Source organism: Saimiri boliviensis, chromosome 17 (assembly GCF_048565385.1).
Source record: "Saimiri boliviensis isolate mSaiBol1 chromosome 17, mSaiBol1.pri, whole genome shotgun sequence".
NCBI classification, from domain to species: Eukaryota; Metazoa; Chordata; class Mammalia; order Primates; family Cebidae; genus Saimiri; species Saimiri boliviensis.
Window position 1 is genome coordinate 37,300,366 of NC_133465.1, and position 22,049 is coordinate 37,322,414.

A 22,049-nucleotide genomic window follows, 5' to 3' on the forward strand; every position below is an offset into this window, starting at 1 on the left:
GGGAGTTTCCCATTTTCTTTGTTTCCATCCTGAGAAATTACAATGTATACACACAGGGTGGTAAAACTACAGGAAAGTCTGGTGTCATGTTGGCTCAAAGAAACAGAGGAGAAAGTTCAGGGCAACCACAGCTATAGAAAAATAGGTTAGGAATCCTGGGGAGACCCACAGAGGGAGAGTCCAGTAATTAGTGTACAAACTCTTCGCAGATATCGATGACCTGTGAATCACCTCTGTGTGTGGTAGACTTTCAGTAACATAGCAAGGCAAAAAGGATGGAATTGAGATCAGGACCACTGCCCAGGAGAGAGAGTGTGCAGTTTAAATTTACCAAAGCAATCTGCTAAAACAAATACATCTACACCATATGAGGCAATATAAGAGAATCCAGAGTCTCAATAATATTAAATTCATAAGTCTAGGATACAGTACAAGACTTACTTAACAAAAGAAGAAATGGAAAACGGGAACCACTCTTTTAGGGGAAAGATCAATAAGAAAAATAATGATCTTGAAATGGCCCAGATGTTGAAACTATCAGACAAAAATTTTAAAGTAGAAGTTATAATTATGCTCAGTGATATAAGGGAAAATACACTTTGAATAAAAAGATAGAAATATAAAATTGAGAAATGGAAATATTAAAAATGGAATTTTTAGGACTGGAAAACAATATTTGGGGGGAAAAAACTCACTGAATAAGCTTAACAGCAAAATGGAGATGACAAAGTCCAATAAATTTGATGGTAGAACAGGAGAGAATATTTAATCTGAAGACAAGGAAAAAAGTCTGAAAAAAATCAACAGAGCCACAATGATATAAAATTTGTTTTGTCATATGTGAAATTTGAGTCCAAGGAGGCAGAAAAATGTGAAGAAATAATGTCCCTCGAATCCCCAAATTTTGCAAAGACACAAATTTATAGATTCAAAAAATTAGAAAGCTCTGAACAGGATAAATACAAACAAAAATATTCCTAGGTATATGATGTGGTTTGGCTGTGTCCCCACCCAAATCTCATCTTGAATTATGCTTTCCATAATCCCCACATATTGTGGGAGGGACCCAGCTGCAAGTGATTGAATTATGAATTATGGGGGCAGTTTCCCCCATGCTGTTCACATGTTCCAGTGATACTGAATACTCATGAGATCTGACAGTTTTATAAGGGGCTTTGCCCTTTGCTTGGTACTCGTTTGCTCTCCTGCCACCCTGTGAAGAGGTGCTTTCCACTATGATTGGGTCTCCCCAGCCATGCGATACTATGAGGCAATTAAACCTCTTTTATTTATAAATTACCCAGTCTCAGGTATTTTTTCATAGCAGCATGAGAACAGACTAATACAGTACATTATAATAAAACATCTGAAAACACAAAAAAGACACAAAAGAGTAAATGCTGTATGATTTCATATGTGAAATTCAAAGAGGAATAAAATCTATGATGACAGCAGATAAGTGATTATCTGGGACCCAGGATGAGGATAACCTCAAAGGAACATGAGGAGCCTTTCTGAAGTGCTGGACATATTTTGTCTTGATTATAGTCATATTTATGCAATTGCATATGTTGTCTAAATTCAGTGAATCATATACTTACAATGGGTGTATTATTTTTTATATGTTACAGCTCAATAATGTTGTTTTTTTAAAAAATGAAAGCAGTGTTTGGGAAAGTATCCTCCTAAACTATAGCTGCACATAAAAGATTCTAACAGTCAAACTATGTTCCTGCCTTCTTAAGAGATATTTGAAGTAGAGTAAGAAAACATACCGATTAGTCATATTTGCTAATACGCTTAGAGTGTATCATCAAGTCAAATGAAAGTTTCAGAGACCCCAAATTTGGTAGAGAAGCACATTTTCTGATTTGGTTTATATCAGCTTGTTCAGAAATTCAGGAATTTTTTTTTATTATTGCTTTTCAACATATAAATTTTATTATCCTTGGTATCAATGAAACCTTCCTGAAATCATGCAATATTAAGTTACAAGACTTTTTAAAACCCAATTTCTATGCTAAAATCTTACCAAAGATATGAAATTTTAAGGTTTTCTGTGCCAAGTCCCTAGGATAATATTTGCAAATGTTGTAGTGTTTTGGTATCTTGCAAAATTAATGTTCTAAGAACTATGAATAACACTTTGAATCTAATCTCTGTAAGCATATCTTATTGGCTATCACTTACCCTTTTGTACTTTTGTTAGGAGAGTCATTTTAAATATGTAATGACAAATTATGATTTCTATTAATGGATTTAACCCTATAATTACATGATTTGGAAATGCGTATTATAATTTTGTAGAATAAATACCTTAGCAATGTTTAGAAGTTTTAGAAAGTTAGTCTAAACATCTAGACAAACATTGCAACTTAGAAAAATAAATAGAAGTAATCTTATTTCACGGACATTGATAAGCTATTGGATATTTTCACTAAATACAGGTATGTCTATTATATAAATAATTACCATATATTAATTAAGTATAAGAAAATATCAACAGGCATGGTGGCTCACACCTGTAATCCTAGCTTTGGGAGGCTGAGGCAAGAAGATCAGGCTCAATGTCCGGAGTTCGAGACCAGTCTGAGCGATACAGTGAGACTCTGTCTCAGGATAAAAAACAAAAACTTAGAAAATGTTAATATATCTTCATAAATTAGTTGTGGTGTCTCTGAGAAGAGGGACCATGCCTTTCTCATCTTTATATTTACAGTAGTAGTTCAGCTGTCAGTTTTAGCTTAAAGTCTAATAGTATCCACAGAAAAGTGTTTAGCTGGAACATATTAGCTTTGCTGCCCAGACACAAACAAAACCTTTTTCCCATATTTTGTTTAGTTTTATTACCTTAGTTTTTTTCTTTAATATTGCTAAAAGAAATGACTATATTTGAAAATCTCCAAAAACTGTTGCAGAACAATCGTGGAAGGCATTGCCCATTTTGTTATCCAGTGTACCTTATATAATGTCTGAGCAAACAGATTGCTTTTAGGCATTAGTAGGAAAGTTTCCCTAACTATACTTTCCTTTCATAAAAAAAATAGGAAATAGAGAAGTATGCTTAGGGTTTAAAAAAAAGTAAGTAGAAACTAGATTTTACTATTTTCCTATTATGTAAAATGTATACTATACAAAAACATGCATTTCTTCTACCACCTCTATCTTAAGACACCTCAGTGACATCCCATTACTTTTTTTGTTTTGTTTTGTTTTTTGGAGACAGAGTCTCATTCTGTTGTCACCCAGGCTGGAGTGCAATGGTGTAATCGTGGCTCACTGCAGCCTCGACCTCCTTGGCTCAAGCAATCCTCCCACCTCCTGCTCACGAGTTGTGGGGATTACAGGCATGTGCCACTGCACCTGGCCCATTACTCTTCTGGTAAAGATAAATCTCCTTAGTATGGTCTCCATGACATTACATGGACTGGCTTCTGCCCGTCTCTTTTGACACATCTCACTCCTAGAATGCATTGCTGTTGTACAGTCTCCTCCACTCTCCTGGTTCCCTCCTGCCCTCTGCCTCTGCCTTCTCAATATTTATATGTCACTTACCTTATGATCTTGGTACAATCATCACTTACTTAGAAAAGCCTTTATGGTCCTCCTGAGTAGATCAGATCTTTACGTACATACTCCCACAGAATCAAATATTTATCCTTCAAAGTTTGTATCACTCTCTGTAGCTAAATATATCTTTTGTAATCATTTCGTTAATGTCCATTTCCCCATTATTCTACGAGCTCTCTATAGACAGACAGGGACTATGTTCACCTATGCTCCCTTCAATAAACCTAACACTAAGTAAAATACCTAGAAGTCAAAGTGCTCAAATAAATATTTATTTTCTTTTTTCTTTTTTTTTGAGATGGAGTTTCACCCAGGCTGGAGTGCAACGGCACAATCTCAGCTCACTGCAACCTCTGCCTCCCGGGTTCAAGCAATTCTCCTGCCTCAGCCTCACAAGTAGCTGGGCTTACAGGCATGCACCTCCACACCCGGCTAATTTTTGTATTTTTAGTAGAGACAGGGTTTCACCATGTTGGGCAGGCTAGTCTCAAACTCCTGAACTCAGGTGATCCACTTGCCTCGGCCTCTCAAAGTGCTGTGAGCCACAGTTCCTGGCCTCAAATAAATATTTCTTAACTTAATGAATGACTGCAGGAAACATCTTTATGTGGACATTTTTATGTGATTATTCCTATAGGATAAATTCTTAGATGTGGGAGTCCATTTTTTTTCCAGCCCTTAGTTTGTGTGAGCTCCTGTATCAGACATTGCAGTGAGTAAAAAGGCTTCTCTGACCTCAAGAAGCTTATAGTTTTGTCAGAAGAATAAAGGCAAGAGTCAAATGATCATAGTGCCAAGCAGAGTTTGATAAATGCCACAGAGATGGTTCTACATCACTCAATATATATGTTTCCCAGTGTTTACTTTGGTGACTGAGTATATAATATGGTTCCAGTGTTGAGGACATTGATTTCTGCTATGATCTAAATCTTATAGATAATGTCAACCTGGAATTATCTCTTAACTCTTCAGATTTTTCATAATACCCTTCTGTGGGAAAACATATACAAAAGAAGCAAAAAAAGGAGACAACAGACAGCTTTCCTATTAAAGTTTTGAGTAAAGAAAAGGCAAGTAGCTTTGAATGAGTAGCTCTTTGACATGGGCATGACCTACTTCAAATTAGTGATTCACCCAGTAATGCTTCATTGCAATTGCTGCTGTTTGTTTAAGATCCATTGAGCCAACTTTCATAAATTATCCCTTAATATGTTCTGGACACTTTGGTTTGGGGAGGATGCTCACTTTCCCCAAAGAACTAATGAAAATTCAGTGTTTGCCTGTTCCCTGTACCTCATTGCAAAAATCAATGCCTGAAATACAATAGTTTCATAGTGATGATCTGTGGTTGTAGTGCCTTCACAAAGCTGAAAATTATAGCTCAAAAGGCTATCTTTCTTTCTCTCCTCTGAAAACTTTAGATTCACACATCTGCTGCCTTCTTTATCTTGAGCCTTCTATCTTCTTACCAGACAAGATCGTTTTCTTCTTTCTTTTGTAGAAGGTGCTGACTCTTCCTGGAAGCTAGGCCCAGAGGGTAGCTGCTCACTGCACACCTGTGGCTAGATTTGAAATCTCTACAGTCTCCCACACTGAAGAACTGTGCAAACTGAAAATTAAAAAGTAACTTTCTGACTTTTTAGCAATAAATTCTATTTGCTGGTGTGAAAACACAACAGCAGCAATGTTTACTGGGTCAACAAAACCAAGGGATTTGTTTCTTTTACTGGAGTTTGTAGAGTAAGAATATTTGCAGAGGAAGAATGGAATGTAAGATTAAAGGAACAAAAATAGAATTTGATTCTGTCTCTTCAATTCCTTCTTTTAAAATAGGAGTTTTAAAACTTGAAGTCTAGGGAGGTTTACTGAGGACCTGAGACCAAGGGTAATTTTTAAGGGGTGTTTAACCCATATGTAGGGTTATAAGCTTAGGTAAACTTAATGAATACATTGATTTCATTTCATCAGATTTCAAAAGGATAGTAAGTGATAATAAAACAAAAAAGGAATTATAGAATAAAATAGAAATAATGAAGTAAAATAATAAAACTGCCTCATAAAGTTCTGGAAAAAAATGCTTGTAATGCATGAAACTTCTACTGATGTTAGTGATTACTGTTTATTTTTGTTTTGTATAAGATGGTCGTAGGAGGCTCACACCTGGAATCCCAGTACTTTGGCAGGCCAGGGTGGGAGGATTGCTTTAAGCCAAGAGTTTGAGAATAGCCTAGCCAACAATGCAAGACCACCATCTTTATTATTTTAAAAAATCAAAAAATGAGCCAGGCATGGTAGCACATGCCTGTGGTCCCAACTACATGGGAGGCTGAGGTGAGAGGGCTGCTTGAGCATAGGAAGTTGAGGCTGCAGTGAGGCTTGATTGTGCCACTGCACTCTAGCCTGGGTGACAGAAAGACCGGGTCTTAAAAAAAGGTCATAAGGGCAACTAGTAATAATTAGCCAAGAGAAAGAAAGATTAAGAAGGAAGGTAATATCTGTTCTCTAATATTTTTAGAACTATACTGATTGATGAAAGAGTTGAGTATTCTCTAGAGGGGAAATTGAGCAAATTAGTAAAATTATATTGAGATAGCCCTACAAAGAACTTCCCAGAACCCATGTCTCGAAAGATGGGATAGACTGTTTCTGTTAAAAATGGGTGTTATTTGTCACTGGATGTGCAAAAACAATTATTAAATAATTCAGAAAGATTGAGAAACTTGCCCAAATAGCTCGTGAAAATCAGACTTAAGAGTAAAACTTTAGACTGATCTATAAGCCCTTGCCAAACTTTGAGTGGTGCTAATTCTCTGACATCACTCCCTTAAAGGGGCATAGAGTTGCCTACAGGTGGCACTGTTGAACAATTTGTTAAATGACTTAATTGCTAAATTCCATATGTATATTCTCTTGAAATCATTAAATTTGTCTTAGATTTTTAGAATCTGCTCAAGATAATGTATAATATTCTTTAAATGCAGTAACCAAAAGTTTTCTTATTCCTATCATAACTGCTGATTGATTGGCTGGTTCAACTCTTAAAGTTTAAACAAATCAAGGCACAGATGACCCACTGACAATCCCCTCATTAACCAGACAAGAAATGCTACAGGTTCCCCTTGATAAAGGACATTGTTCCTTCATCACATTCTTCTATTTCTCCCTGTGGTGTCTGAGAAGCATTAGCAGCATATCTAATCGATTGTTGCCCAGACAAAATTACCCTTATGTCCTGGTTCCCTGCTTAGTCAGCCGACTGAAGAGAACTCTTGTTGTCATATAGAAGTGGGTGGATCGCTTTCTTTTGTTTCTCAAGAAATCATTCACATTTGGGATGCTAAGTAATTAGAGCATCTAATTCTAATGTATGTAACAAACCTCCTGTTTCACCTCAGCACAGGCTCATTATGTCTTGCAAGACTGCTGCATGTTGAATTTGCACCTTCGGTAATTAGAACAGCTATTCTGCCAGCCCTCCTTCCTGCCTTTGCCAACATTTTCTGTGTTAGCAAACAAGCATCAATCACCAACCTGATGAGCAAAATTAAGGCCTCTCTGTGCACTCAATTCACAAACTAGACTAAAATTCCAGGTTTAAGAACTCATCTTTGCCAACATTGCAACTACATGTAACAAAAATAGCAAGAGTGAACATAATAATATTTTTTACTGAGTACTTACTGCATGCCAGCACTGTGCTAAATGCTTTACGTGGTTTGTTTCACCTAATCCTAGTAAGAAGCCTGTTGGGGCGTCCTCATATCTGCCCACTTTATAAATAAAAAAAAATGAGCTGCAGAGAAGTTAAATAACATGCCCAAGGCCATAAAGCTTTCAAGCGTTGGAGCCAGAATGAGATGACAAGCATCATCTGACAGTTCAACACGGAATAGTTAATTGTAACCTTTCGGAAAAAAAAAAATGCTTGGATTCTCTGACCCAAAGCTGACCAAGTTACCACTGAATCAGACACTCATTACCCAGAAAAGGAGCATGGCCAGATGAGATCTGCTTTGGAAGTCAGGAAGGCACGGGAAATTTCCCAGGGTCTTAGAAACTTTCTGGAAGGGAGTTCAGGTGAATAAAGAGGCATTGGGTAGTTGAGGAAAAGAAATACAGACATTCTGTTATATTTTTCAGTTGCTGTTGTTTCAATTTATCTCTACACTAGGATGCATCCCTGTACAGTAGTGTGTGTGTGTGTGTGTGTGTGTGTGTATGTGTGTGTGCGCATGTGCATGTGCATCTCATGCTATAGTTGCTCTTATTGTCACAGGGATTGGGTGAATCTTAAGCAGGGAATGTGAGTGATTGCCAGTCAATCTCAAACTTTGCCACTGAGCCAGTCTGTGATCTCTGGCTCTACTTTTGGTGAGGGGGTTTCTCTTCATTCTTGGGATCAAGTGCCACGACTATCCTGGTTCTAGCCACTTTGTATGTGACCTGTCCTTTTGTGCCAAATTTGTCTTTTTGAACCATCAAGACTTTTTCATCATGACCTGGTTCTTGAAAAAAAAAAAGATGAAAATAAGAATAGTGACTAGATAAACTTCGCTAAGTTGAATACTATTAAAAGGACAGACCTTGCTTTTGAAATTGTGTTATCTTACTTTTCTTTCCCTGACACCCAATCCCAGCTTTCAAACCAACCTACCTGCTGAATATGGCAAGTTTCTAGATTCTCAACCACCACTGTGTTCCACATGCTTATTTATTCAGAAATAGGTTTTCTTGTTATTGAAGCACCCTAATGCCAATGTCAACTGTGGCCACTGCCGCTTACTAAATGATTGTTAGAATAAGTTGCTGAAGCCTAATGGCTAGCAAGACAATATTTCTCGTGGTTAAAACTCTATAGTAGGACTCTCTGAATTAAAACCTCTGACCTCAACCAGGCTAGCTCTGGAATTGTGGGCAATGTATTTAATTTATATAAATCTTTTTAAAAATAAAAGTTGAAATTTATTTTTTAATTTTTTATTCCCATAGGTTATTGGGGAACAGGTGGTATTTGGTTACATGAGTAAGTTCTTTAGTAGTGATTTGTGAGATTTTGGTGTACCCATTACCCTAGCAGTATATACTGAACCCGATTTGTGGTCTTTTGTCCCTCAAGCTTCTTCCACCCTTTCCCTGGAGTCCCCAAAGTTCATTGTATCGTTCTTATGCCTTTACATGCTTATGGCTTAGCTCCCACTTATGAGTGAGAACATCTGAGGTTTGATTTTTCTGTTCTTGAGTTACTTCACTTAGACTAATAGTTTTCAGTTCTATCCAGATTGCTCCAGATTCCATTAGTCTGTTTTTTATTTAAAGGCTGTGTAGTATTCCATCATATACATAAATATATCACAATTTCTTTATCTACTTGACCGATGGGCATTTGGGCTGGTTCCATATTTTGCAATTGTGAATCGTGCTGCTATAAACATGCATGTGCAATATCTTTTTTGTATGACCTTTTTTTCCTCTGGGTAGATACCCAGTAGTGGGATTGCTGGATCAAACGCTAGTTCTGCTTTTATTTCTTTAAGAAATTTCCACACGGTTTTCCATAGTGGTTTTGTACTAGTTTACATTGCCACCAGCAGTGTAGAAGTCTTCCCTTTTCACCACATTCACCCCAACATCTATTATTTTTTTATTTTTTAATTATGACCATTCTTGCAGGAATAAGGTGATATCACATTGTGGTTTTGATTTGCATTTCCCAGATCATTAGTGATGTTGGGCATTTTTTCATGTTTGTTGGCTATTTGTATATCTTTTTTTGAGAATTGTCTGTTCATGTCCTTAGCCCACTTTTTGATGGGATCGTTTGTTTTGTTCTTGCTAATTTGTTTGAGTTCCTTGTTGATTCTGGATATTAGTCTTTAATTGGAAGTACAGATTATTAAGATTTTCTCTCATTCTGTGGGTTGTCTATTTACTTCGCTGACTGTTCCTTTTGCTGTGGAGAAGCCCTTGGTTTAATTAAGTCTCTCCTATTTACTTTTGGTTTTGTTGCATTTGCTTTTAGGTCATGAAGTGTTTTCCTAAGCCAGTGTCCTAAAGGGTTTTTCTAATGTTATCTTCTATAATTTTTATGGTTTCATGTCTTAGATTTAAGCCCTTGATTCATCTTGAGTCGATTTCTGTATAAGGTGAGAGATGAGGATCCGGTTTCATTCTTCAAATGACTTGCCAATTATCCCAGCACCGTTTGTTGAATAGGGTGGTGGCCTTTCTCCACTTTATGTTTTTGTTTGCTTTGTTGAACATCAGTTGGCTGTAAGTATTTGGGTTTACTTCTGGATTTGCTATTTTGTTCCATTGGTCTATATGCCTATTTTATACCAGTACCATGCTGTTTTGGTGACTATGGCCTTATAGTATAGTTGGGAGTCAGGTAATGTGATGCCTCCAGATTTGTTCTTCTTGCTTAGTCTTTCTTTGGCTATGTGGGCTCTTTTTGATTCCATATGAATTTTAGGATTGTTTTTTCTAGTTCTATGATGAATGATGGTGGTATTTTGATGGGAATTGCACTGAATTTGTAGATTGCTTTTTGCAGTATGGTTATTTTCATATTATTGATTCTACCCATCCATGAGCATGGAAAATGTTTCCATTTCTTTGTGTCTATGATTTCTTTCAGCAGTGTTTTGTAGTTTTCTTGTAAAGGCCTTCACCTCCTTAGGTACATTCCTGAGTATTGTTTTTTTGTTGTTTTTTGGGTTGTTTTTTTTGTTTTTTTTTGGCAGCTATTGTAAAAGGGATTCAGTTCTTGATTTTATTCTAGGCTTGCTTGCTATTGATGACTAGCAGAGATACTGGTTTGTGTATATTAATTTTGTATTCTGAAATCTTGCTGAATTCATCGATCAGTTTTAGGAGCTTTTTGAAGGTGCTTTAGAGTTTTCTAGGTATACAATCATATCATCAGAAAAAAGTGACAGTTTGAATTCCTCTTTACTGATTTGTATGCCCTTGATTTATTACTCTTGCCTGATTTCTCTGGCTAGGTACTATATTGAATAGAAGTGATCAGAGTGGGCATCCTTGTCTTCCAGTTCTCAGAGAGAATGCTTTCAACTTTTTCCCATTTAGTATTATGTTGGTTATGGGTTTGTCATAGATGGCTTTTATTACATTGAGGTAAGGCCCTTGTATGCCACTTTTTGCTGAGGGTTTTAATCATTAAAGGGATGCTGGAATTTGTCAAATGCTTCTTTGGCATCTATTAAGATAATCGTGTGATTTTTTTAAAACTTCTGTTCATGTGAGATATCACATTTTTTGACTTGTATATGTCAAACCATCCCTGTATCCCTAGTATGAAACCCATTTGATCATGGTGGATTATCTTTTTGATACACTGTTGGATTCCATTAGCTACTATTTTGTTAAGGATTTTTGCATCTATTTTCATCAGAGATATTAGTCTTTCTTTCTTGTAAAGGCCTTTACAAGAAAGAAAAAAGGCCTCTTTTTTTGTTGTTGTTATGTTCTTTCCTTATTTTGATATTAGGGTGCTACTGGCTTCATAGAATGACTTAAAGAGAATTCTCTCTTCCTCTATCTTATAGAATAGTTTCAATAGGATTGGTACCAATTCTTTGAATGTCTGATAGAATTCAGCTGTGAATCTGTTTGTTCCTGGACTTTTTTTGTTGCTGGTAATTTTTTCTTATTACCATTTCAATCTTGCTGCTTGTTGTTAGTCTTTCAGGATTTCTAAATCTTTCTGATTTAAGCGAGGAGGGTTATATCTTTCTAGGAATTTGTCCATCTCATCTAGGTTTCTGTTTTATGTATGTAAAGGTTTTTTAGTAGCCTTGAATGATCTTTTGTATTTCTGTGGTATCAGTTGTAGTATCTCCCATTTTGTTTCTAATTGAGCTTATTTAGGTTTTCTCACTTCTTGGTTAATCTTGCTAATGATGTATCAATTTTACTTAACTCTTCAAAGAACCAGCTTTTGCTTCATTTTTTGTTGTTGTTGGTTTTGTTTCATTTAGTGCTGCTCAGATCTTGGTTATTTCTTTTCTTCTGCTGGGTTTGGGTTTGGTTTGTTCTTGTTTCTCTGCTTCCTTGAGGTATGACTTCAAATCGTCTATCTACGCTCTTTCAGACTTTTTGATGTAGGGATTTAAGGCTGTGATGAACTTTCCTCTTAGCATTGCCTTTGCTGTATGCTAGAGATTTTGATAGGTTGTGTCACTATTATCGTTTAGTTCAAAGAACATTTTAATTTCCATCTTGATTTTATTATTGACCCAGTGATCATTCAGGAGCATGTTTTTGCATAGTTTTAATGTATTTCCATGTGTTTGCATAGTTTTAATGTTCCTTTTGGAGTTGATTTTCAATTTTATTCCACTATTGTCTGAGACAGTATTTGATATAATTTCAATTTTGTGAAATGTATTAAGAATTGTTTTGTGGCCTATCATATCAAAGTTTTATGCACTGTTGAATAGAATGTCTGTTCTGTGGTTGTTGAGTAGAATGTTCTGTAAATATCTGTTAAGTCCATTTGTTCTAGGATACAGTTTAAGCCCATTGTTTCTTTGTTGACTTTCTGTCTTCATGACCTTTCTATTGTTGCCAGTGGAGTATTAAGGTCACCTACTATTATTGTGTTGCTTTCCATCTGATTTCTTAGGTTAGTAGTAATTTGGTTTTAAATCTGAGAGCTCCAGTGTTAGATGCATATGTGTTTAGCATTGTGATATTTTCCTGTTGGACAAGGCCTTTTATCATTATATAATGTCCATCTTTGTCTTTTTTAACTGCTGTTGCTTTAAAGTTTGTTATGGCTGATGTAAGAGTAGCTACTCCTGCTTGGTTTTGGTGTCCATTTGCCTGGAATGTCTTTTTCCACCCCTTTACCTTAAGTTTATGTGAGTCCTTATGTGTTAGGTGAGTCTCTTGAAGGCAGTGGATGCTTGGTTGGTGAATTGTTATCTATTCTGCAATTCTATATCCTTAAAGTGGAGCATTTAGGCTATTTACATTCAATGTTAGTATGAAGATTTGAGGTACTCCATTAATTTGCTACTTGTTGCCTGAAAACCTTTTTTTTTAATTGTATTTTCATTTTATAGGTCCTCTGAGATTCATGCTTGAAAGAGGTTCTATTTTGATGTGTTTCCAGGATTTGTTTCAAGATATAGAGCTTTTTTAGCAGTTCTTGTAGTGCTAGCTTGGTAGTGGTGAATTCTGTTAGCATTTGGTTGTCTGAAAAAGACTGTATCTTTCCCTCATTTATGAAACTTAGCTAGATACAAAATTCTTGGATGATAATTGTTTTGTTTAAGAAGGCTGAAGATAGGGCCCCAGTCTAGTCTAGCTTGTAGGGTTTCTGCTGAGGAATCTGCTGTTAGTCTGATAGATTTTCCTTTACAGGTTACCTGGTGCTTTTGCCTCATAGCTCTTACAATTCTTTCCTTCATCTTTACTTTAGATAACCTGATGACTGTGTGTCTACATAATTATATTTTGCAATGAATTTCCAGGTGTTCTTTACGCTTCTTGGATGTGGATGTCTAGGTTTCAGCCAAGGCTAGGGAAGTTTTCCTCAATTATTATCCCAAATATGTTTTCCAAACTTTTAGATTTCTTTCTCAGGAATGCTGATCATTCTTATGTTTGGTCATTTAACATAGTCCCAAGTTTTTGGAGGCCTTATTTATTTATTTTCCTTTTATCTTTGTCTCTGTTGGATTGGGTTATTTTGAAAACCTTGTCTTTGAGCTCTGAAGTTCTTTCTTCTGCTTGTTTGATTCTATTGCTGAGAGTTTCTAGTACATTTTGCATTTCTCTATGGGTTTTATTTCCTGAAGTTGTAATTTTTTTAAATTTATGCTATCTATTTCACTAAAGACATCTTCCCTCCTATCTTGTATCATTTAAAAAAAAAATTTCTTAACTTGGACTTCACCTTTCTCTGGTGTCTCCTTGATTAGCTTAATAATCAACCTTCTCAATTCTTTTTCTGGCAATTCAGGGATTCCTTCTTGGTTTGAATTCATTGCTGGTGAGCTAGTGAGATTTCGGGGGAATGTTAACCTTATTTTTTTATATTGCTAGAATTGTTTTTCTGATTTCTCCTCATTTGGGTAGGCTACGTCAGAGGAAAGATCTGGTGTGCAAGGCTGCTTTTCAGAATCTTTTACCCCATGGGGTGCTCCCTTGGTGTAGTACTCTCCCCCTTTTCCTAGGGATGTGGCTTCCCGAGAGTTGAATTGCAGTGATTGTTATTTATTTTCTGGATCTAGTCACTCAGCATGGCTACCAGGCTCTGGGCTGGAGCGGGGAGGTGTATGTACAGAGTCCTGTGATGTGAACGGTCTTCAGGTTCTCTCAGCTGTGGATACCAGTACCTGCTCCAGTGGTGGTGGCAAGAGAGTAAAATGACCTCTGTGAGTATCCTTAGTTGTAGTTGTTTATTGCACTAGTTTTGTGCTAGTTGGCCTCCTGCCAGCAGCTATTGCTTTCAAAAGAGCATCAGCTGTTGTAGCATAGGGAGGATCAGGTGGTGGGTAGGACCCTAGAACTCCCAAGAGAATATGCCTTTGTATTCAGCTACCAAGGTAGGTAGGGGAGGACCATTAGGCTGGGGCAGGGCTAGGCATGTCTGAGCTCAGATTCTCCTTGGGTAGGTCCTGCTGTGGCTGCTGTGGGGCATGGCAGTATGGTTCCTAGGTCAATGGAGTATGTTCCCAGGAGGGTTATGGCTGCCTCTGCTGTGTCATGCAGGTTGTCAGGGAAGTGGGGGAAAGCTAGCAGTTACAGGCTTCATCCAGTTCCCATTACTTAAAAGGCTGGTCTTACTCCCACTGTGTCCCCAACCCAAATAGTACCAAGTTTGTTTCCAGGCAGGGGGCAAGTGGGGCTGAAAACTTGCCTCAGGCTACCAGACTCCTGGTTGAGAAAGCAAGCAGGGCGTTTGCACTTCCCTACCTCTGATGTCTGCACAGTGGTTTCATGTTCTCCCTTGAGTTCTGGCCATGAAACTTTGCATTCAGTTGGGATTGTTAGAAGTTCCTCTGGAGGTTTCCTTCTTTCTGTGATCTTTTCCCAGTTACTCTGGTAGCCCTTTCCAAGGACCCCTGTGAGACAAGTCAGAAATGGCTTCCCTATGAACCTAGAGTCCACAGAGCTTTTCCTATTGCTTCCTCTACCCCTGTATTTCTCTTAGCTCTTTAAATTGTCTCAGCTCCAGGTAAGGTCAGATCCTCCTCCTGTTATATGTACCTTCAGGTTCCCCAGTGAGGGTGTGTGTTTGGGGACAGACAATGCCCCTTTCCACTTTTAGAATTTGGGTACTGACAGTATTTAGGCTGTCTCCTGGATCCTGCAGGAGCAGCCTGCTTCCTTCAAAGGGTCTGTGGATTCTCTCAGCTTTCCTGGTATCTTCCTTCAGTAGTTCCTCAAGCAAAAGCTCAAGATGTGAGTATCTACACACTGCTCTATCCACCCGAGTGGGAGCTGGAATTTAGTCCTGCCTCCTATCTGCCATTTTTTCAAAAGTTCTAATTTATCTAAATCTTGACTTTAATATCTATAAAATAGGAATTCCACTATCTACCTTGTAAGGTTGTAATGAAACTTAAATTAGATAATTTATTATCAATTTAATATAACACAGGATCATAGCAAACACAATTCAAAGCATCTGTATTATCTTAAGATAAAAAGCATTGAGGTACTTGGACCCAAATAAGTTAAAAATTTAAATAGTGTTGATCATAGTTTTTTTGCATGCACATTTACAAATTGGTATGGTATTTATTAATAAACAACATTTTTCTTGAATTCAATATATTAGGGCCTGTGTAACAATACAGCATATGAAATTCCCAGCATGTTCTGGAACCTAAGCCCTATAATTGCTGTGCTTTCTAAACTAATTTTAATCAAAATATTAAGAAAAAATCATATTCATTACATAATTTTAAAAAATCTTTTAACAAAGTTGAATGACTTTTCTTGTTGGAATTACTCAGTCTTTAAAATTCAAATGTGCATTGTGAATAGCCAAGATAGGGGTTTGTATATGCAACATTGCACATGTGCTTTTGACTAGGTGGTTATTTTCTCAAAGTAGACAGAGAAGCCAGTTTTGGAATGCAGCTGGATTCTCATGAATCCTAGTAGGTATGCCAGTTTCCAGCTTGGCTCCTCTTAACCTGGCCTAATTTATAGCAGTTACATCTGTTGTTCTGGGCTATTTCACAAAACATGCATACATAAAGCCCCTCATGTACGTTGTTCCCTTCTATGTGTTCTTGTGTTCTCATCATTTAGCTCACACTTATAAGTGAGAACATGGGGTATTTGGTTACCTGTTCCTGTGTGCATTGGCTAAGGATAATAGTCTCTAGCTCCATTCACGTCCCTGAAAAGAACATGATCTTTTTCTTTTTTATGGCTATGTAATATTATTTCATGGTGTATATGTACCACATTTTCTTCAGTCTATCTTTGACAGGCATTTAAGTTGATTCCATGTCTTTGCTATTGTGAACAGTGCTGCAATGAACATACATGTTCATGTGTCTTTGTAATAGACTGATATATATTCCTTTGGGTGTATATCCATAATGGGATTGCTGGGTCATGTGGTATTTCTGTCTTTAGGTCTTTGAAGAATTGCCACACTGTCTTCTACAATGTTTGAACTAATTTACACTCCCACCAACACTGTATAAATGTTCCTTTTTCTCCACAACCTCGACAGTATCTATTATTTTTGGACTTTTTAATAATAGCAATTTTTGAAGAAGTGTCTACCCATCTTCAGGTTTCCTTACCTATATCCAAAGCCAATTCAGCTTAGAAGGACAAGTAGCAATGTCTCTTGACTGAACAACTTGTCTTCCTGTTTGGCTCCTATCTGTGTGGGTATCTTAGGAGGAGTTCCATTTTGATAGGGAAAGCCCTACATTAAACCAGACTTTGCCACATGGATGGTGTGAGTTTTATACGTGTATGCTTTTCGAAGAGTATTCGAGAAGATTTAAATACATAAGAACAGTTATACTAGGATATTTTTTGGCAGTGTTATTTGTACTTGCTGTCCTTCCTGCCTGGGAAGTTCTTGCCCTAGACACATGCATGGCTGGCTCCCTCATGTCCCTCAGTTCCTTGCTCACAAGCCTTCCCTAGCCACTTATGAAAAAGAGCAACCCTCCTTCCATATTCCCTCTCTGAAAAGCCCTGTGGTTTTTGTTTTCTGTAACACTCAACACCACATGTGACATGCTATTATTTTACTTTTTTATGTGTTTATTGTCATTATCCCACATTAGAATGCAAATTCCCTGAAAGCAAGAATTTTGTCTGTTTATCTGAGTGCCTAAAGCATATAGACAGTAATAATAAATATAGGTTGAATGAATGAATACATAAACTTGAAAGAATAAGTTGTATCTATATGTAATGACCCAGAGGGAAGAGTAAGAAATACTGTCGAGAGTAAGCAACTTTTTTAAAAAAATGAACAAGGCGACCTCATTTTTGTAACAATATGAAGTGTATATGTATGTATCTAGATCATCTGTATCTCAGTCTTTCTATCCATCTCTTTCACTATTTGTAGTTTCAAGAGCACAGAAGATATATGCCAAATTGCAGATTAACATGAATTGCCTTAGGTTATTAGAGTTAGACTGCAGAGTTGGAAAGAGAGTGCTAATATTTTTATACCTTCATATTGTTTGCCTTGTGACAACAGCGTTGTGTTACTTTTCTAATAAAAAAAAAAAAAACCCTACCCAATACAATAAATGCAATCGCACTCACAGAAAATGACTCTGGGCTATTTCTTTAAATGTAATATGGCAAATAATTTTACTCCTGTACAGTTGGACTTCTTCTCATCTTTATAATTCTAGTGTCTGCAAGCTTGTAGTATATAGATAATTAGCTTCATTTAGGGTTTACCAGAGTCTCAGGTTCAGATGAGCATGTAATTGATTGCTATGGCTTAGCCAAGAGGACTTTTCTACTTTGAGCCTCAGCTCTTAATTGTCTGAGATTTTGGTAGAAAAAGACAATAGCCATGCTTCAGAGTTTTTGTGCTTCTTATAAACAGCAGTGTACCTAAGGCAGAATAGAGATGGTGACCAGCCTTGAGTGCAGGCACTACAATATCTGTAGACAATTTATAATAAATAATAAATCTGACTAAGTAGAGTCCATCTGCTTTTATTATCAACATGTGCCAGCAATTCTAAATAATTTCTCTCTTTAAAATTCCCCTCCTAAAAATGTTGGGCCTGAGTTTTAAATAATCACCGAGGTTACAGATGAGCCAGGATGAACTGCACCATCCTTGATTTGTCACACTCATTAATTTAATTTTCAAAATGAGAGGTGGTGTCTCAGTTATAGCACCTATCATATATTTAGCACAATGCTAGGGAATAGAAGTAGAAAGATGAATAAGACATAGCTCCCACACTCAAGTTGCTTTCAGTCTAGCGAGGAATCAGGCACAGATGCAACTGAATAAAATATGGGTGATGTATTTTAATGGAGCAGTCTCCAAAGTGCTTTGAGGATACAGAAGAGGAAGTGATTAGTTCTGCCTGGGGAATTCATTAAATACTTATTCACAAATGTTTACTGAATGAGTTGACTACACTGTGCTAGGTATACTGAACAACACAAGGTCCCTGTGTCATTAAAGCTTATTTTCTGATAGGCCAGTGTAGGTTACAGCATGAGTGAGCAAGGAAAATTCAAGCAGAGAAAAGTGCTTCAAGGTGCTATTACAGAGAGGTCCTGGGAAGGGCAGTCAGAGAAAGCCTCTTGTGGTGATGTTCTGGTAGAATGATGACATGGAGACATCAATGCAAAGATCAGGAGGAATGAGTGCTATGAAACCAAGAGGTGGCACAGGCCAGACCACATAAGAAGGAGGCTTGCAAACCTGGCTGTGCTGAGAATCATCAGGCAAATGATATATCCTGCATAATTAGTCTGGCATGAAACTCAGGCTTTGCTGTTTTGTAAAACCTCTACAGGAGATTCTCACGTGCAACCAGGGTTGAGATGCTACAGAGTACAGGAGAAGTATGATGAAGACCACAGCAGGGTTTTAAGCAGGCGAGTAGCATAGCCTGATTTACATTTTAAAATATCACTGTGCTTGTTGTGTGGAGGAACTACCACATGGAAGGCAAGAATTAAAGCAAAGAAACAAGTTAGGGGCTCTTAAAGTAGTCCAGGGGAGAGATTCCGATGACTTGGACCAAGGTGGAAAGGCACGGAATCAGAAAAGACTTCACAGCTTTCTGCTGGACTTAGAAGAAAACAAAGTCAGAGTTTTACTTTCGATGGAAGAGTAGGAATGAGATTACGGGAAACAGAGGAAGCCTAGGATGGGTTGTGGTATGGGAAGGAATGATGGGACTGTGGGAGACATGGGTTTAGAAAGATGCAGACGAGTAACATATGGGAGCTGCTAAACTGATAAACCTCTGAAAAGTTAATCAAGAACAGAAACGTTAAGACTGTTTTAGGTGAATTGTTAAGTTGCAAGAGTTACCTTTGATTCCCCCTGGCCTTCCTCTTAAGTGGTCTCTATCCGTTTTTAGGGTCTTTCTCTCTCACTGTCCAGATTAGGAGGTTTTCCCAACCTAGGTAGCTGTTTTATTTTCCTTGGTTGGCTTGAAGTTTCTTACCATTTTCTCCTGCCATTGTCGTAGTGAGGTTTCTTTTTTCTTTATTTCTTTCTTTTTTTGACAGAGTCTCGCTCTGTCACCCAGACTGGAGTGCAGTGGAGTGATCTTTGCTCGCTGCAACTTCTGCCTCCCGAGGTCAAGTGATTCTCCTGCCTCAGCCTCCTGAGTACCTGGGATTACAGGCAGGCGCTACCACACCTAGCTAATTTTTGTATTTTAGTAGAAACGGGGTTTCATCATGTTGGTCAGGCTGGTCTCGAACTCCTGACCTCATGATCCGCCCTCCTTGGCCTCTCAAAGTGCTGGGCTTACAGGCATGAGCTACCGTGCCTGGCATGTAGTAAATTTTAATGCTCTTCTTTCCTCACTAGTATATACACTGCTGTAGACTAGCAGTGATTAAACACAGAATGAGTTACAGAGCCTCTGAAGCAAGCTTTCACCCAAGCTTAAGTGTGTTCATACACATAGAGGCCATTTGCTGTAGAAGACCCCCAGGGTAGCACCTCAGGCTCAGGCTCTCAATTTTCAGGTTAATTAGCTGATTAAATGCTTTCCTTGGGCTTGTTCTCCTGCTGTGCAACTTTATGTCATGGAGACTACATTGTACTGGCACCAAATTGTCACCACTGTGTTATAATATGTCTTTTATTGTCTCTTTTCATTGGGGTGGAAATTTATGAAGTGGAGTTATGAAAACAGGTAGTGTTCTATAAGGCTGAAATTGTCTAATTTAAAGGTTTCTAAGCTTAAGACATGTTTCCCAAAGTGAGTGGCAATATCTGATGTGTCTGATTTTTTTCTCTAGCTTAGCAATCCATTGTCTTCATGCTATTTTCTTTCTTCTCAGAGAATGTCCTGTCTGTGCCTATCTATGGGAAGCATTACATTACTGACCAAGAGCACAGGATGTGGAGTCAGACAGACTTGGCTTCTAGTCACGGTTTTACGACTTACTAATTGTGGTCCTGTGCAAGTTACTTACCTGCTCTGAGACTTGATACCTGTACTATTTTATGGATTGTCCCTAGACCAATAGCATCAGCATTACCTAGAGAATTACCAGAAATGCAGACTCTCAAGCCCATCCCAAATCCTGCAGTATCATAAGCTGCATTTTAGCAAGATCCTTGAGTGGTTCATATGCACATTAAAGTCCGAGAAGCAATTATCTAGAAATATCTTTGCTGTGTATTCAACTCTACCTGTGAACAGAAATAACTATTTCGGAAGAATGTCAACCAGGGAAAACTTGTTAGTTGCAATTTTCAGTGTAGAGAGTTGTTTAAAGAAGCTCAGTTGTGAAAGAGAAATGATGAAGGAAGAAGGATACACTACTTTTGTATTTGGGAAAGCAGGTGGGCCTTTAGTTACCCCCTTAGATTATGATATTCAGATGGCCCCTCAGTGTGTCCGTGCCCTAAGTTAGTGTTGGAAAACACAGTGAAGGCAAAACTCTGTCATGAAGCTTCAAGTCACATTTTTGAGGCTTCTTACTTTACTTAGAATTGCCACCACCCACCCCATCTTGGAAAACTCACTATTCTTGATAGAACTCACAGGAAAAAGAGCTTTATAACCAGCACTGAATCTGTACGCAAATAAAAAAAAGCTTAGACATTTCACAAACTCCCAATTTTCATTGGCTTTATAACTGTCCCTACTTTTACTGAATTAGGAGAAGGGGCAAAGAAGAAAGAATACTGAAGTTTCTGGAATGATCCTTAATCATACCCACACTTGCCCTATCCTTTTCTATTTGTGGTTGTCTTATGAATTTCTCATCTTCTGCTATTTTATTCCCAGCACAGCTTGGATTTCTGGAGAAAATTCTTTCTAGTTCTTTAATCATCACTATTAATCTTTTTCTCTGCTTTTCAGCATTAACACAATGTTTTTCACTCTTCTTATGCTCCTTGCTGCCCTCACCACTCAGGATGTGACCTGAAAATGCTTTGCACAAATTTTGGATATAATTCTCTACAGTGGTGATTCATGGGTGACCTTCAGTTACCCTGAATTATGTTGAATTTCCCGTTGGCAAGAGGTGAACAGAAGTTCTCACTCTTGCATTAGGAAAACATAATTACTATAAATAAAGAGTACTACAATTTTCTTTATTAACTGTAGCTATCAGTAATAGTCAGGGCAACATTGAGACACTAAGCTCGGTGACTCAGATCTGTTGTCCAGTTGCTGTCTGACTCTTTAATCACACCATGTGAAGAGTTTTTATGAGAAGGAGTAAGAATAGAAGCCAAAGGCATATAACTCAGGATAAGGTTGGTTATGCTGCAGCAACTAGCAACTTTAAAATCTTAACCTCACAAAATGTCATAAAAGTTATAAATTACACGTCCAATGATGCCAGTTGACAGAGATGCCCTTCTTATTGCAGACACCTAGGGATAAGATTAAGAAGGCTCCATTTTGACCCATGCTTTCTCCATCACTACAGTAGATGGAAAAGAATGAGGAGAATTCATGATGGCTCTTCAAGTTTTTGCCCAGAGGTGATACATCATGTTCACTCATGTTGCATTGGCCAAGCTAGTCACACAGCTTATCAAATGGGTTGAAAAAGCATAAGCCTACTGTGTCCAGAAAGGGAATAGGCAGATATACTTGGTGACTGGTGCTCATGATTATCTGAGACTATCAGACCCATACATATCTTGGGTTTCAGCTTTCCCATTTTATCACACACTATTTTGTGAACTTAGTAAACCCTGAATTTCTTAATATGTATAATAGATATAACACCACCTGCCCTACTTACCTCATTAGGTTATTTTGAGAACC